This window comes from Jaculus jaculus, chromosome 21 (assembly GCF_020740685.1).
Source record: "Jaculus jaculus isolate mJacJac1 chromosome 21, mJacJac1.mat.Y.cur, whole genome shotgun sequence".
NCBI classification, from domain to species: domain Eukaryota; kingdom Metazoa; phylum Chordata; class Mammalia; order Rodentia; family Dipodidae; genus Jaculus; species Jaculus jaculus.
This window is the reverse complement of record NC_059122.1, coordinates 8,639,974-8,653,500: the sequence shown is the minus strand read 5'-3', so window position 1 is coordinate 8,653,500 and position 13,527 is coordinate 8,639,974.

Below are 13,527 nucleotides of genomic sequence, written 5' to 3'. Positions count from 1 at the left end.
GAATGCCCCTGGTAGGAAACCGTGGGTGAGTGATGTGGGGGCTCGGCACCCCTATCCGCACCCAGTGCGTGGCTCGGACTTCACACCTCCGTGTTTTCCCGTTCTGCAGCGTGTCCAGGGCATGCTGACTGATTTGAAGGGTTTCCCAGGGCATCAGTCACACGACTAAATATATCTTTTTATGCGCGCCTAGAGGACGCACTGGCCTGGAGGAAAGAGTGCAAGAAATGGAAAAGCAAAATACCCAAGGAAATGGCTGAGGGGCCTGTCTGCCAGGCTTGGGGTCACCTGCTGGATGCAAAGTGGAAGCATGCGCATAGTACTTGTGCGCCCTCTTTGGTGTAAAAACTGGGGGGTGGGGGCTGGAAGGATGGTTCACAGCTTAAGGCGTCTGCCTACAAAGCCAGCGGACCAAGGTTCAGTTTCCCAGGTCCCACGTTAGCCAGCTGCACAAGGGGGCGCACGCGTCTGGAGTTCGTTTGCAGAGGCTGGAGGCCTTGGCGAGGCCCATTTTTTCTCTTTCTGTCTCTCTCTCTCTTCTGCCTCTTTCCTTCTCTCAAATAAATAAAAAATTTTAAAAAGGGCTGGAGAAATGGCTTAGCGGTTAGGCACCTGCCTGTGAAGCCTAAGGACCCCGGTTCGAGGTTCGATTCCCCAGGTCCCACGTTAGCCAGATGCACGAGGGGGCGCACGCGTCTGGAGTTCGTCTGCAGTGGCTGGAGGCCCTGGGGCGCGCATTCTCTCTATGTATCTGCCTCTTTCTCTGTCGCTCTCAAATAAATAAATAAAAATGAACAAAAAATGTAATAGTATTTTGGCACAGTATTTGAAATAGGTTCTGGGTTTACATTTCACTTCAGTCACTGGCAGTATGTTCTTACATCATTTCACATTTCACTGGAGAAACTACAGGTATTGAACCTGGCTATATTTAAATTTCAGTTGTTAGGATTTCACTCCCAAATCTCTCTACCCATGTTAGAATGGGACTATGAAAAGGAAAGTAGTCGGGTCTGAAGCCACAGACCAGTGACTGCAGCTAATTGGCAGCCCGGTGGCAGGAGTATTTCAAGCTTAAAGTCGGCTTGGGCTGCAGAATGAGGTTGAGGCCAAAATGGGCAACTTAGCAAGATCTTAAAAAATTAAGAAAAAAAGCCGGGCATGGTGGCACACACCTTTAATCCCAGCACTCGGGAGGCACAGGTAGGCTGATTACCGTGAGTTCGAGGCTACCCTGAGAGTATGTTGGGAGCTATGAATCAAACCTCGACCATGTTAACAGAAACCGCCATATAGCAAGAAGTTTTTTCACCTAATATTCAACTACCAGGGGATTGTATGCTTGGCTGAATACTCCCCCATGCTGAAACAAAGGCCTTGCAGTCCACCACTGAATACCGGGCCTCCCCCTCTTTTACATAAAAGAAGGGAGGAGATGTCGGGGGCCATAGAGCAAAAGCCTCTCCATTTTGCCTGGGCCTTCCCATAAGCTGACTCATTACTCAGAAAGCTGGTCCGTACTTCTGGAACGTAGATCAGCAGACTGCTTACAGAATCTTATCTTTTGCAAAAGGCCAGTTTATGGTCAGGATGTGAAGCCTGGTGCAGTCAGGATGTTAAGCCATTGAGGCACCTAATTACACCTAATTATATCCCCTCTAGGTTTCCTGACAATTCCAAAGCCCTAAATCACGTCAGCCAGCTTATTCCCCCCCCCCCCTTTCTTCCCCTATATAACCACTGTGTAAAAAATAAAGACTCTGAGGCCTTGACAAACATCTAGCATGGTCTCCTTCTTGTGTCTGATTGCCTTGTCTCATTCAGGTTAATTTCCTCTCGTGTCCTTGTTCAACTCCCCACTGGCGGGGACAAGAGTTTGTAGTGAATTTCAGGTCAGCCTGGGCTAGAATAAGTACCACAAAAGTAAATACATGATAGGTGATGGGCGTATAGATAGATCATAGATTAGATAGTAGATAATGATACAAAGGATTGTTATAAAAGCACTCTTAATTCACACTTCAAGATATCTACAATGAGGGGCTGGAGAAATGGTTTAGCACTTAAGGTGCTTGCCTGTGAAGCCTAAGGACTCATGTTTGAGTCTCAAAGTCCCACATAATCCAGACGCACAAAGAGATGCACGCTCTCAAGGTCGTACATGCACGCAAGGGGGCACGCGTGTCTGGAGCTAGATAGCAGTGGCTGGAGGCCCTGGCATGCCACTTCTACCTCCCCCACCCATCTGTCTTGGTCTTTCACATAAAAAAGAGGCCAGTCTATTGGGCTGCCTCAAAAAAAATAAAAGGTACCTAAATTGATTTGATCCTGGAAAATTATTCTTTTCATACTTTACCTTTATTGTCTCTGGTTTTTAATGATAAAAGAAGGCCACTGCCTGGGTCAAACACCTCCAAAAAGAAAGTACATGCACGAACCTGTCGCAGTCCGGTTCTCATCGCTGGTAGAAATCAACCAGCCAAGAGCAGCTTGTGGGAAAAAGAGGTTTATTTTGGCTTACAGGCTCAAGGGGAAGCTCCACCATGGCAGGGAAAACGATGGAATGAGCAGAGGGTGGACATCACCACCTGGCCAACATCAGGTGGACAATACCAACAGGAGAGTGTGCCAAACACTGGCAAGGGGAGACTGGCTATAACACCCATAAGCCCGCACCCAACAATACACCACCCAGGTTTATGGGGGGGGCATCTGAATCAAACTGCCACACTACCTAAAACTCTTTAAAAGACATGCAGCTGCCGGGCGTGGTGGCGCACACCTTTAATCCCAGCACTCAGGAGGCAGAGGTAGGAGGATCACCGTGGGTTCAAGGCCACCCTGAGACTCCATAGTGCATTCAGGTCAGCCTGGGCTAGAGTGAGGCCCTACCTTGAAAAACCAAAAAAGAAGACATGTAGCTTGAGGTGTTATCTTTAGCAAGAACCTTAGTAACAAGTGACATGCCTAACAATCCATTTTCACTTTGTAGCTGTGGGCATTCCTAAATTGCCTAAATGAGAGTCAACATTATAATACTCAGTGTAGCTAAGAAAAAAAAAATGGAACTTTTTTTTTCTTTGTTTTGGTTTTCAAGGTAGGGTCTCACTCTAGCCCAGGCTGACCTGGAATTCACTCTGTAGTCTCAGGGTGACCTCGAACTCACGGTGATCCTCCTACCTCTGCCTTCCGAGTGCTGGAATTAAAGGCGTGTGCCACCAAACCCAGGTTCCATGGGATATTTTTTATGATCATGGAAGTTAATAAAAATTTGAAAAAAATAAAAAAAGAATACCCATAGTAAAGTCATGCTTTAAATACTTTGTGAATGAGCAGAGGAAGCAAGGAAAGAGTTATTTTCACTGTCAAGTTAAATAAACCTTTTTTTTAAATTATTTATTTATTTGAGAGCAACAGACAGAGAGAAAGATAGATAGAGGGAGAGAGAGAGAATGGGCGCGCCAGGGCTTCCAGCCTCTGCAAACGAACTCCAGACGCGTGCGCCCCCTTGTGCATCTGGCTAATGTGGGACCTGGGGAACCGAGTCTCGAACCGGGGTCCTTAGGCTTCACAGGCAAGCACTTAACTGCTAAGCCATCTCTCCAGCCCTAAATAAACCTTTTATACAGTCAGTTCACTCGCTTAATTTATCCCCATTCACATCCAAAAATAATTTATTTGTGTGGGCTAAAGGAAGATAATATTGATCTTCATAAGCTAAATTCTAATCTAAATAAAATAAAAGCTTTTTAATTTAATTATTTATTTATTTATTTGACAGTGACAGACAGAGAGTGAAAGAGGCAGATAGAGAGGGAGAATGGGCGCGCAAGGGCTTCCAGCCACTGCAAACGAACTCCAGAGGTATGCGCCCCCTTGTGCTTCTGGCTAACGTGGTTCCTGGGGAATCAAGCCTCGAACCGGGGTCCTTAAGCTTCACAGACAAGCGCTTAACCACTAAGCAGTCTCCCCAGACCCATAGCGTTTTTTAAATTATGGTTCTTTCCCCCCTTCCGTTAATGCTAGCTTTGGAAGCAAATAGAAATGGTGCAAGAACTGAATTTCCCCTGAGGTTTACGAGGTTTATGCCTTCACTGTACATCTATGTAAATCCAGGGCTGGAGGGATGGCTTAGGGGTTAAGGCCTTTGCCTGCAAAGCCAAAGGAACAAGATTCGATTCCCCAGGACCCACGTTAGCCAGATGCACAAGGAGGCACATGCGTCTGGAATTCATTTGCAGTGGCTGGAGGCCCTGGTGCCCCTCCCTCCCTCCCTCCCTCCCTCCCTCCCTCTCTCTCTCTCTCTCTCTCTCTCTGCTTCTTTCATGCTCTTAAATAAATAAATAAGTAAAATATTTGGAAATTTATGTAAATCCCAATAGCACATGCTTATCCGCATTTCCTAGGATTCCTTGGCACACTACTTGTCTGTCTGGCGCCCTCTGCCGTCCCCATGGGCCTCACAACCCAGAGGAAGGAACTGCAGATGGGCCCAGTTTTCTTCTCCAAGTGGATACAACTGTAGCCATCCAGGGCCAACTTTGTTTCTTTATTTTGCAGCCCTCCACGAAGCACTGAAACAAGTTTCCCAGGAAATGGATTGAGCCACGGACAGGTTATTGACAAGCAGTCCCAGTGGCCGTTGTTACAGACGCTTACCGAGCGGCTCCAGCCTCCTGCTCCCTGTCCTTCCTTCTTCCTCCTTTGCTTGCTGAGCAATGCTTTCCACCTCGGGGCTCACCTTCCCGGACTGGGTCATCAGATGGGCTCCGCTATCGTGGGGAGAAAACGAGATGGAATGGGCGGCATGCAAATTTACATTTTGGTACCACAGCTAGAGTTGCGAGAGTGAACTATAAATGGTGTTCCTGTCACCATCTTCCTTTTTAATACATTTTTGTTGTTGCTGTTGTTATATCATACACCTGGCAATTCATGTATGTCACTTAGTAAATGGAAATTTCAGGTACATCTGGTTATAGGTCCAGATTAGGAAAATGTTAAACACTATTATATTTATAATGAAAAATGTATCACTTCATGAGCTCTTGTTTGTTTAATTGCTTATATTTATTTAAGAGAGGAAGAGGGTGGGGGATAAGAATGGATCCATGGCCTCTAGCCACTGCAAATAAACTCCAGATGCATGTGCCACCTTGTGCAGCTGGCTTTACATGGGTTCTGGGGAGCTGAACCTGGGTCCTTTGGCTTTGCTAGCAAGTGCTTTGACCACTAAGCCATTTCTCCAGCCCTTTGTTTTTTATTTATTTATGTATTTTCAAAATATTATTTATTGATTTGAGAGAGAGAGAGGGAGAGAGAGAATGGGTGAGCCAAGGCCTCCAGCCACTGCAAACAAACTCTGGATGCTTGCGCCACCTTGTGCATCTGGCTTACATGGGTCCTGGGGAATCGAACCTTAACCACTAAGCCATCTCTCCAGCCCCTGTTCTTGTTTTTTTAAAGCAGGGTCTCACTCTAGCCCAGACTGACCTGGAACTCATGATGTGACTCTGGGGTTGCCCTGGAACATACCTGGGGAGTGCTGAGATTAAAGGCATGGGCCACCATGCCCCTCACCCATGAGCTATTCTAGGAAAATAAAAAAAAAAAAATAATCAAAGTTCTATTCACTTTATAGTATCAAAAAAAAAAAACCCCAGGGATTTAAAATTTTCATTGAGAAGAATAAAGAAATCACCCTTAAATATCTTCTTTCACTTTCCCTCTTTCTTTCTTTCTTTCTTTCTTTTTTTTTTTTTAAATTTCAGACAGGGTCGTACATGTGATGTCAGCCAGGCTAGCATTAAACTCATAATCCAATATCCTCCTGCTTCAGCTTCCCGAATGGTGAGATTACAGATATATGCCACCGTGCTTGGATTTCTTTCAATTTTTTTTTTTTGTTACTCTTATTTATTTATTTGAAAATGACAGAGAGAGAGAGAGAGAGAATCGGGGGGGGGGGGAGAGGGAGAGAATGGGTGTGCCAGAGCCTCTAGCCACTGCAAATGAACTCCAGACCCGTACACCCCCTTGTGCATCTGGCTAATGTGGGTCCTGGGGAATCGAGCCTCCAACCAGAGTCCTTGGACTTCACAGGCAAGTGCTTAACCGCTAAACCATCTATTCTCTCTCTCTCTCTCTCTCTGCTTGCAAATAAATAAATTAATTAATTAAAAAATAATGTTAGGGGTTGGAAGACAGCTCAGTTGGTAAAGTGCTGGCTGAACAACCTTGAGGTCAGGGCCCCAGGACCCCTGTAATCCCACCCCCCTAAAAAGGTAGAGACAGAAGGATTCCTGGAGCTCACAAGCTGGTCGACTGAGCTGAATCGGTGAGTTTTAGGTTCAGTAGGAGATCCTGTCTCAGGGCTGGGAGATGGCTCAGCTGGTACGAGCACTTTCTGGGCAAGTGTAAGGGGGTGGGAAGGCTCAAGTTCAATAGCAGCATCCCTACATAAAAGCTTGCCTCTAATTCCAGTCCTGTGGTGAGTGGAGGCCAGAGAGTTGCTGACATTTGCCCATCAGCCGGTCTCACCAGAAACAGCAGCTCTGGCTTCCATGAGAAACTCCGTCTCAAAGAGACCACATTGGGGCTGGAGGGATGGCTTGGCAGTTGAGATGCTTGCCTGCAAAGCCAAAGGACCCAGGTACGATTCCCCAAGCCCCACATTAGCCAGATGCACAAGGGGGCGCACATGTCTGGAGTTCATTTGCAGTGGCTGGAGGCCCTGGCATCCCCATTCTTTCTTTCTCCCTCCCTCTCCACCCCCCCCCCGTCAAATAAATTTTTTAAAAAGAGACCACACGCAAGAGTGGAGGAGAATGTGACATTCTCCTCCATCTTGCACACACGAGGGCAGGGGGTGTGCACAGCTGAACGCACCACACATGTGACACACACACTCAAAAAAAAAAAAAAGCAAGGTGGGAAGTGGCTGAGGAAGACAACGGACTTCTACCCTCCACATGCATGCCAGCATCTGTGCGTCCCCCACACACATGCAAACACATACGTGCATTCCCCACACACGTGCACACAAAATGCGTTTCCTTTCCTTTTTAATGCTGTTGTTCATTTTTTTAAAAATATATCTTATTTATTTATTTGAGAGAGAGAGGAAGAGGATGGGCGCACCAGGGCCTCCAGCCGCTGCAAACAAACTCCAGACGCGTGCGCCACCTTTGTGCATCTGGCTTACGTGGGTCCTGGGCAATCAAACCGAGGTCCTTTGGCTTTGCAGGCAAACGCCTTACCCGCTAAGCCATCTCTCCAGCCCGCTACTTAATTTTTTCATTGGCACCTCAAAATTTATGGGGTATAATATAATATTCCAATAAGTGTGTGTAACACATAATTGCTGGCATGAAATAAATCTTTATTCACACACACAAAAAAAATCCAATGCTAGGGCTGGAGAGATGGCTTAGCGGTTAAGCACTTGCCTGTGAAGCCTAAGGACCCCGGTTCGAGGCTCGATTCCCCAGGTCCCACGTTAGCCAGATGCACAAGGGGGCGCACGCGTCTGGACTTCGTTTGCAGAGGCTGGAAGCCCTGGCACGCCCATTCTCTCTCTCCCTCTATCTGTCTTTCTCTCTGTGTCTGTCGCTCTCAAATAAAATAAATAAATAAAAAATTATTTAAAAAAATGTTTAAAAAAAAATCCAATGCTAGTCAAGTAAAAATCAACTTTATAAGTGTATTTATTTTTCACTTGTGTGAAAAGCCATATGCAATGTCTACAAACAGCAGGATACTGGCACTGACTCTCAAAATAATAATAATAATAATAATAATAATAATAATATGCCAACATTATACATGGATTGGGCAATAGGTTCCATTCATGCCATCCTTAACATGATGGTCGTTTTGCCCTTTAGAATCTAAGTGTCTTCATAGGATGTAAACAGTTAGAAACCAGGCAATAACCAATAGTTATGTCTATATGTTTGTCCAACTAGTGCCTATAGATCTCTTGTGATTGCCCTCCTAAAAGGATAGTGGGACATTTTATAATAAAATCTTTGCCATTACCACAATTCAACACAGAAAACTTTATGAGCAAGTGAAGGTTTACTTCAATAAAATAGAATTTAAGGACAATTACATGGCCGCGGAGATTGACTACCATGTTATGAACTGCACGCTATAGATATAAACATTATTTCGGAGAGTGAAATGAAACATTACTAACTTCTTCCTAAGAAATGGAGGTTCTAGCTCAAATACAGGGGAGCGTTTCTTGCTCAACTCTGTGCTTGAGTAGAGCCCAAAAATTAATAAAGGAAACACTTATGAGCAACACACACGCCCCGTACATGTGTGGTAGGCGCAGTTGTGGCTTTTTCAGGACGCTGGGGGAAACCAAAGCCAGAAACTTACTGGTGCTTGGCCAGCACTCTGCCACTGAGCTCTCTGCCCAGGCTCTGTCTGTACGTTCTTCTCGTATTCTCTATTCTCGCTCTACAGCATGTACAATACTGCAGACATTGGTTATCTTAATGTAGTCTCCCCATTCCAGAATTGGTTATAATGGGGCAGATGTGCACGGTTGAACGAAGAGACTAAAAGTATACAAACCCAGCTGGGCGTGGTGGTGCACGCCTTCAATCCCAGCCCTCGGGGAGGCAGAGGAAGGAGGATCGCCGAGAGTTTGAGGCCACCCTGAGACTACAGAGTGAATTCCAGGTCAGCCTGAGCTAGAGTGAGACCCTACCTAAAAAACAAACAAAACAAAAAAGTATAGAAACCCAAATAATGTTATGCCACTTCCACTTATGAATGTTTTTATAGACCTTAAAATTATGCTTGAAGGTGTGTTTGTTTTTATAAACTGAGAAACATTCTGCAAGTACAAACTTGGCCTACAAACTCCCCTTCACAAAGACACATATACACTCATTCCTCAGCTGTCTACTGTTTCTCATCTCGATGAAATTATTTTTACAGCTGATCTTTTTTTTTACTATACCCTGTAGAGGTATTAATGTATTTTTTTTTTATCATGTTAGCATCTTACTATAAACAAGTCCAGTTCATGTTAAACTTACTATGTTTCCCCCACACTTATATTAAGAGGAAGTTGGGGCTAATTTCAGTCAAAGGAGATGTCTGTAATCGCCCCTCTAGGGAGTCCTTGTAAGCCTTAAATGTCTTAAGCCTTTGGGGTGGGGGTAAAAAAATAAGAAAGAAAGAAAACAGGTGCTGGAGAGATGGCTTAGTGGTTAAGGTGTTTGCCTGAGAAGCCCAAGGACCCAGGTTTGATTATCCAGGACCCACATAAACCAGATGCACATGGTGGCACATGCATCTGGAGTTCGTTTGCAGGGGCTGGAGGCCCTGGCATGCCCATTCTCTCTCTCTCTCTCTCTCTCCCTCTCTGACTCTAATAAATAAATAAAAATAAAAATGTCTTTTTTAAAAAATAAAAGGAAAACTAAAAATACAAACAATAATATTGCCCTAAAGTCTCCTGAATCAAGAAGAAATACTACGTTTGGAATACAATAGAGCTCTCTGTGAGAGTTCCTCCGCCTATTTCTAGGGAACCTGTGGTCCGATGAAACTTCGGGGTACTCAGAGGAGACTTTAGTACTTTGTTTATAAAAGTGCAGCCACCACTGACTGGGACAAGCTGATGTGAATTTGGACTTACGGCCAGTCTGGAATAAGTTACTTCCTCCATTCTCTCCAAGTACCGAGCAGAAGTATTTCTCATGAATCCAGGGTTCACCAAAGGCATAAGGCTGAAGAGTAAGGCTGAAAATGCCTCTTTGAGCGATCACTCGACTCATCCATCCCTCAGTTAGTTCCTTTGCCCCATTTGTTCCTTCGTTTGTACTTTATTTATTTGTTGTTTTTCAAGGTAGGGTCTTACTCTAGCTCAGGCTGACCTGGAATTCACTATGTAGTCTCAGAGTGGCCTCGAACTCACAACCATCTTTCTATCTCTGCCTCTCGAGTGCTGGGCTCAAAGGTGTGCACCATCATACCCGCCTTGTACTTTTCATTTAATAGTATTTATTGAGCTCTTCCCGTGGAGCAGGCCCTATGCTGAGTTCTGGAAAAACAATGGTCAATAAACAGACCCAGGGCACTCCAAAGACAAACCCAGATCCTTCTCCCATTCCCTCATCCATTTATTCATGTTTATTTTCAATACAAAGTAAATAGAAAGACTCAACAGAGCTGAAGAGATGGCTCAGCAGTTGATGCATATGCCTGCAAAGACAAAGGATGCAGGTTTGACTACACAGGACCCACGAAAGCCAGATGCACAAGGTGTCTGGAGTTCATTTGCAGTGACTGAAGTTCCTGGCATGCCCATTTTCTCTCTCACCCCCTCTTTATATCTGTCTTTCAAATAAATATAATTAAATTAAAATTTAAAAAAGAATGCATAGGATAGAATGTAAGAGACAAAGGAAGGGTAGGAACCCTTATAACGTGCTCCCCCCAGACACAAAATGGCCTGGATATCCATGACCTCACAGTGCCTGACACTATCTACACAAGACCCTCATAATAGGAGGAAAAGATGATGACATCAAAATAAGATAGAGACTGACTGAGAGGGGGAGGGGATATGATGGAGAGTGGAGTTCCAAAGGGGAAGGTAGGGGGAGGGAGGGCATTACCATGGTATATTTTTATAATCATGGAAGTTGTTAATAAAAATTTGAAAAAAATATATAATAAAAAATGAATGCATAATGCTAAACCACAACCCCATAAGGAATTACTGCAACCCCACTGAGGAACATCCCCAATGGAATGGGGGCAGGGATGAGGGTAAAAAGGGCACCAAAATATGATATGTCCATACAAAATGTGTTGTTAATAATAATAATAATAACAACAATAGTCATAAAAAACTGAAACAGATGTTCAAACAAACAAAAAACCTCAATAACAGACATGGGTTTAATTTAATTTGTATTTAAGATCTTGGTGAACTGGGGCCAGTTGTTTAAATCCTCAGAGCCTCAAAGTTTATGTCTCCTGTCTAAAAAAAAAAAACAAAACAAAAAAAAGTGTATCATAAAGATTAAAATCAAACTACCTAACATTTTGCTGTCCTCCATTCCTACCTCATATCTCACCATCCCCCAGCTATGTTAGATCCTAGAGGCTTAGAGTGGGTAGCATGCATTTTACAGCATTCTGCCTCGGCTCAATTGTAGTTAAGAATAATAAAAAAGATGGCTGGAGAGATGGGTTAGCGGTTAAGGCGTTTGCCTGCAAAGCCAAAGGATACGCGTTCAACTCTCCAGGACCCACGTAAGCCATGTGCACAAGGGGGAAGGGGCACATGTATCTGAAGTTCATTTGCAGTGGCTGGAGATGCTGAGCAACCATTTCTCTCTCTCTCTCTCTTTTTACTCTTTCAAATAAATAAAATAAAACATATTTTTAAAAAGAATAATAAAGGACTGGAGAGACAGCTTAGCGGTTAAGCGCTTGCCTGTGAAGCCTAAGGACCCCGGTTCAAGGCTCGTTTCCCCAGGACCCAAGTTAGCCAGACGCACAGGAGGCGCATGCGTCTGGAGTTCGTTTGCAGTGGCTGGAAGCCCTGATGCACCCATTCTCTCTCTCTCTATCTGCCTCTTTCTCTGTCTGTCACTTTCAAATAAATAAACAAAAAAATTAAAAAATAATAACAAAGGAAGAAAACATTAACCTGTAGGAAAATTAAATTGTGAGTGGTGACAACTATTGTTTAGTGTATATTGAGCACTGTCTGAACGTGATGTGTGCTCATCCTCGTGACAATCTGTGAGGGAGGAGTCAGCCCATCCTCTTTGCTGGCGAGGAAATAGCTGAAGACAGTGAGTGAAGTTCAAACATAGCCCATCATTTCAGAACCCCATGTTTTCAACCACTATGCCTCACTGCCCCTCAAGGGGTGGCTATTAAATAAACAGGGCTGGAGAGATGGCTTAGTGGTTAAGTGCTTGCCTGTGAAGCCTAAATACCCTGGTTAGAGGCTCGGTTCCCCAGAACACAAGTTTAGCCAGAATCACAAGGAGGGCGCACACGTCTGGAGTTCGATTGCAGTGGCTGGAGGCCCTGGCACACCTATTCTCTCACTCTGTCTCTCGATCTCTCTCTCTCTATCTACCTCTTTCTCTGTATATCACTTTAAAATAAATAAATAAAAATAAAAAATAGACAAAATTAAAAATAAATAAATAATAAATAAATAAATAAATAAATAAATAAATAGAAAACATCAGGCTGGAAAGACGCCTTAATCGCTAAACCATCCCTACAGCCCTAGGCAAGCTTGTAAGCACTATACATGCACATATTTCTTGGTACATTTTTAAAAATTATTATTCGGTTTGTTCATTTTAGAGAGTGAAAGAGAGATGAAAATGAAGTCCAGATGGCAACTTGTGAATATGGTTAATGCATGTCCTGGGGAATTGAGGCTCTAATCAGGGTCCTTAGACTTCACAGGCAAGTACTTCACCACTAAGCCATGTCTCCCTCTGGTAATCTTAACAAATACCTTAGACAAGCAACCTAAGAAAAGAAAGCGGGGCTCCCTGTGTTGATGATACCCAACTGCTCTCATCATAGAAAATCAGAGTTTCAATGGAAACTATAAAAGATGGGTCAAAGTTTACAAACAGGCATAAATGTTTGGTGCCGACTAAGAAAGCCCTCTATCTTCACAAACCTGTGTTCAGCACGTTTTAATCAAGGGACTCCCCCACACACCCATCACCCTACGCAAGAGGGAAAAAAAAGTATGTGACTTATTTAGCTATGAGAGAGAAAGTGAGAGATTGAGAACAGAAAAGGACCAATTAAGGGAATGGGCCCAGCAGGTGGCCAAAAACAAACAAGCGCCCCCTTGTGTCTCAGGATTTGCCTGCATCCAGGATTTCGAACCACCATCCTTTGACTTCAAGGTCAAAGGCTCTAAACTCTAAGCCATTTCCCAAATCCACCATGCCCATGGCTGGGTTCCCTTGCCCTGACTTGCTCCAGCGAGCCTTGAATTCAGGTACCGGGTGAGGTGGGATTCAGAATGGAGCCACAGAGTGGCTGCATGTCATGTTCATCCTCTCAACTCTACTGGCGGTAAAGCGCCTGCCCTAACTACAGGCTCCCCGATTTGATGATACTCAACTGCTCTGAACATTGAAAATGGGACATTCAAACAAAACGATACCAGGGGGATGAGAGGATACAAAAAGTCCTAAATGTTTGTCGTTCAACACTCAGGGATATCCAACAGAAAAATATGTAGGTGACTTCCAGTTGACCCAAACACATTGCTATCATTTGCTGGCAAGTCAACATATCATTCCAGGGCCAAATGCAGGAACCTGGGTGGAAAACAGGACACACTGGTGTGCAGTGTCCTCTGCAATGTCACCATACAGCATAGCCTTGCCTGCCCTTTTTCTTCCTGGTCACATGGGAACTTCTCATGACTGTGAGGAGCATGGAAGGCCACAAGAGATTCTAACTGGCTTCACAGTGGACCGTGTGTCACGTACTTACCGT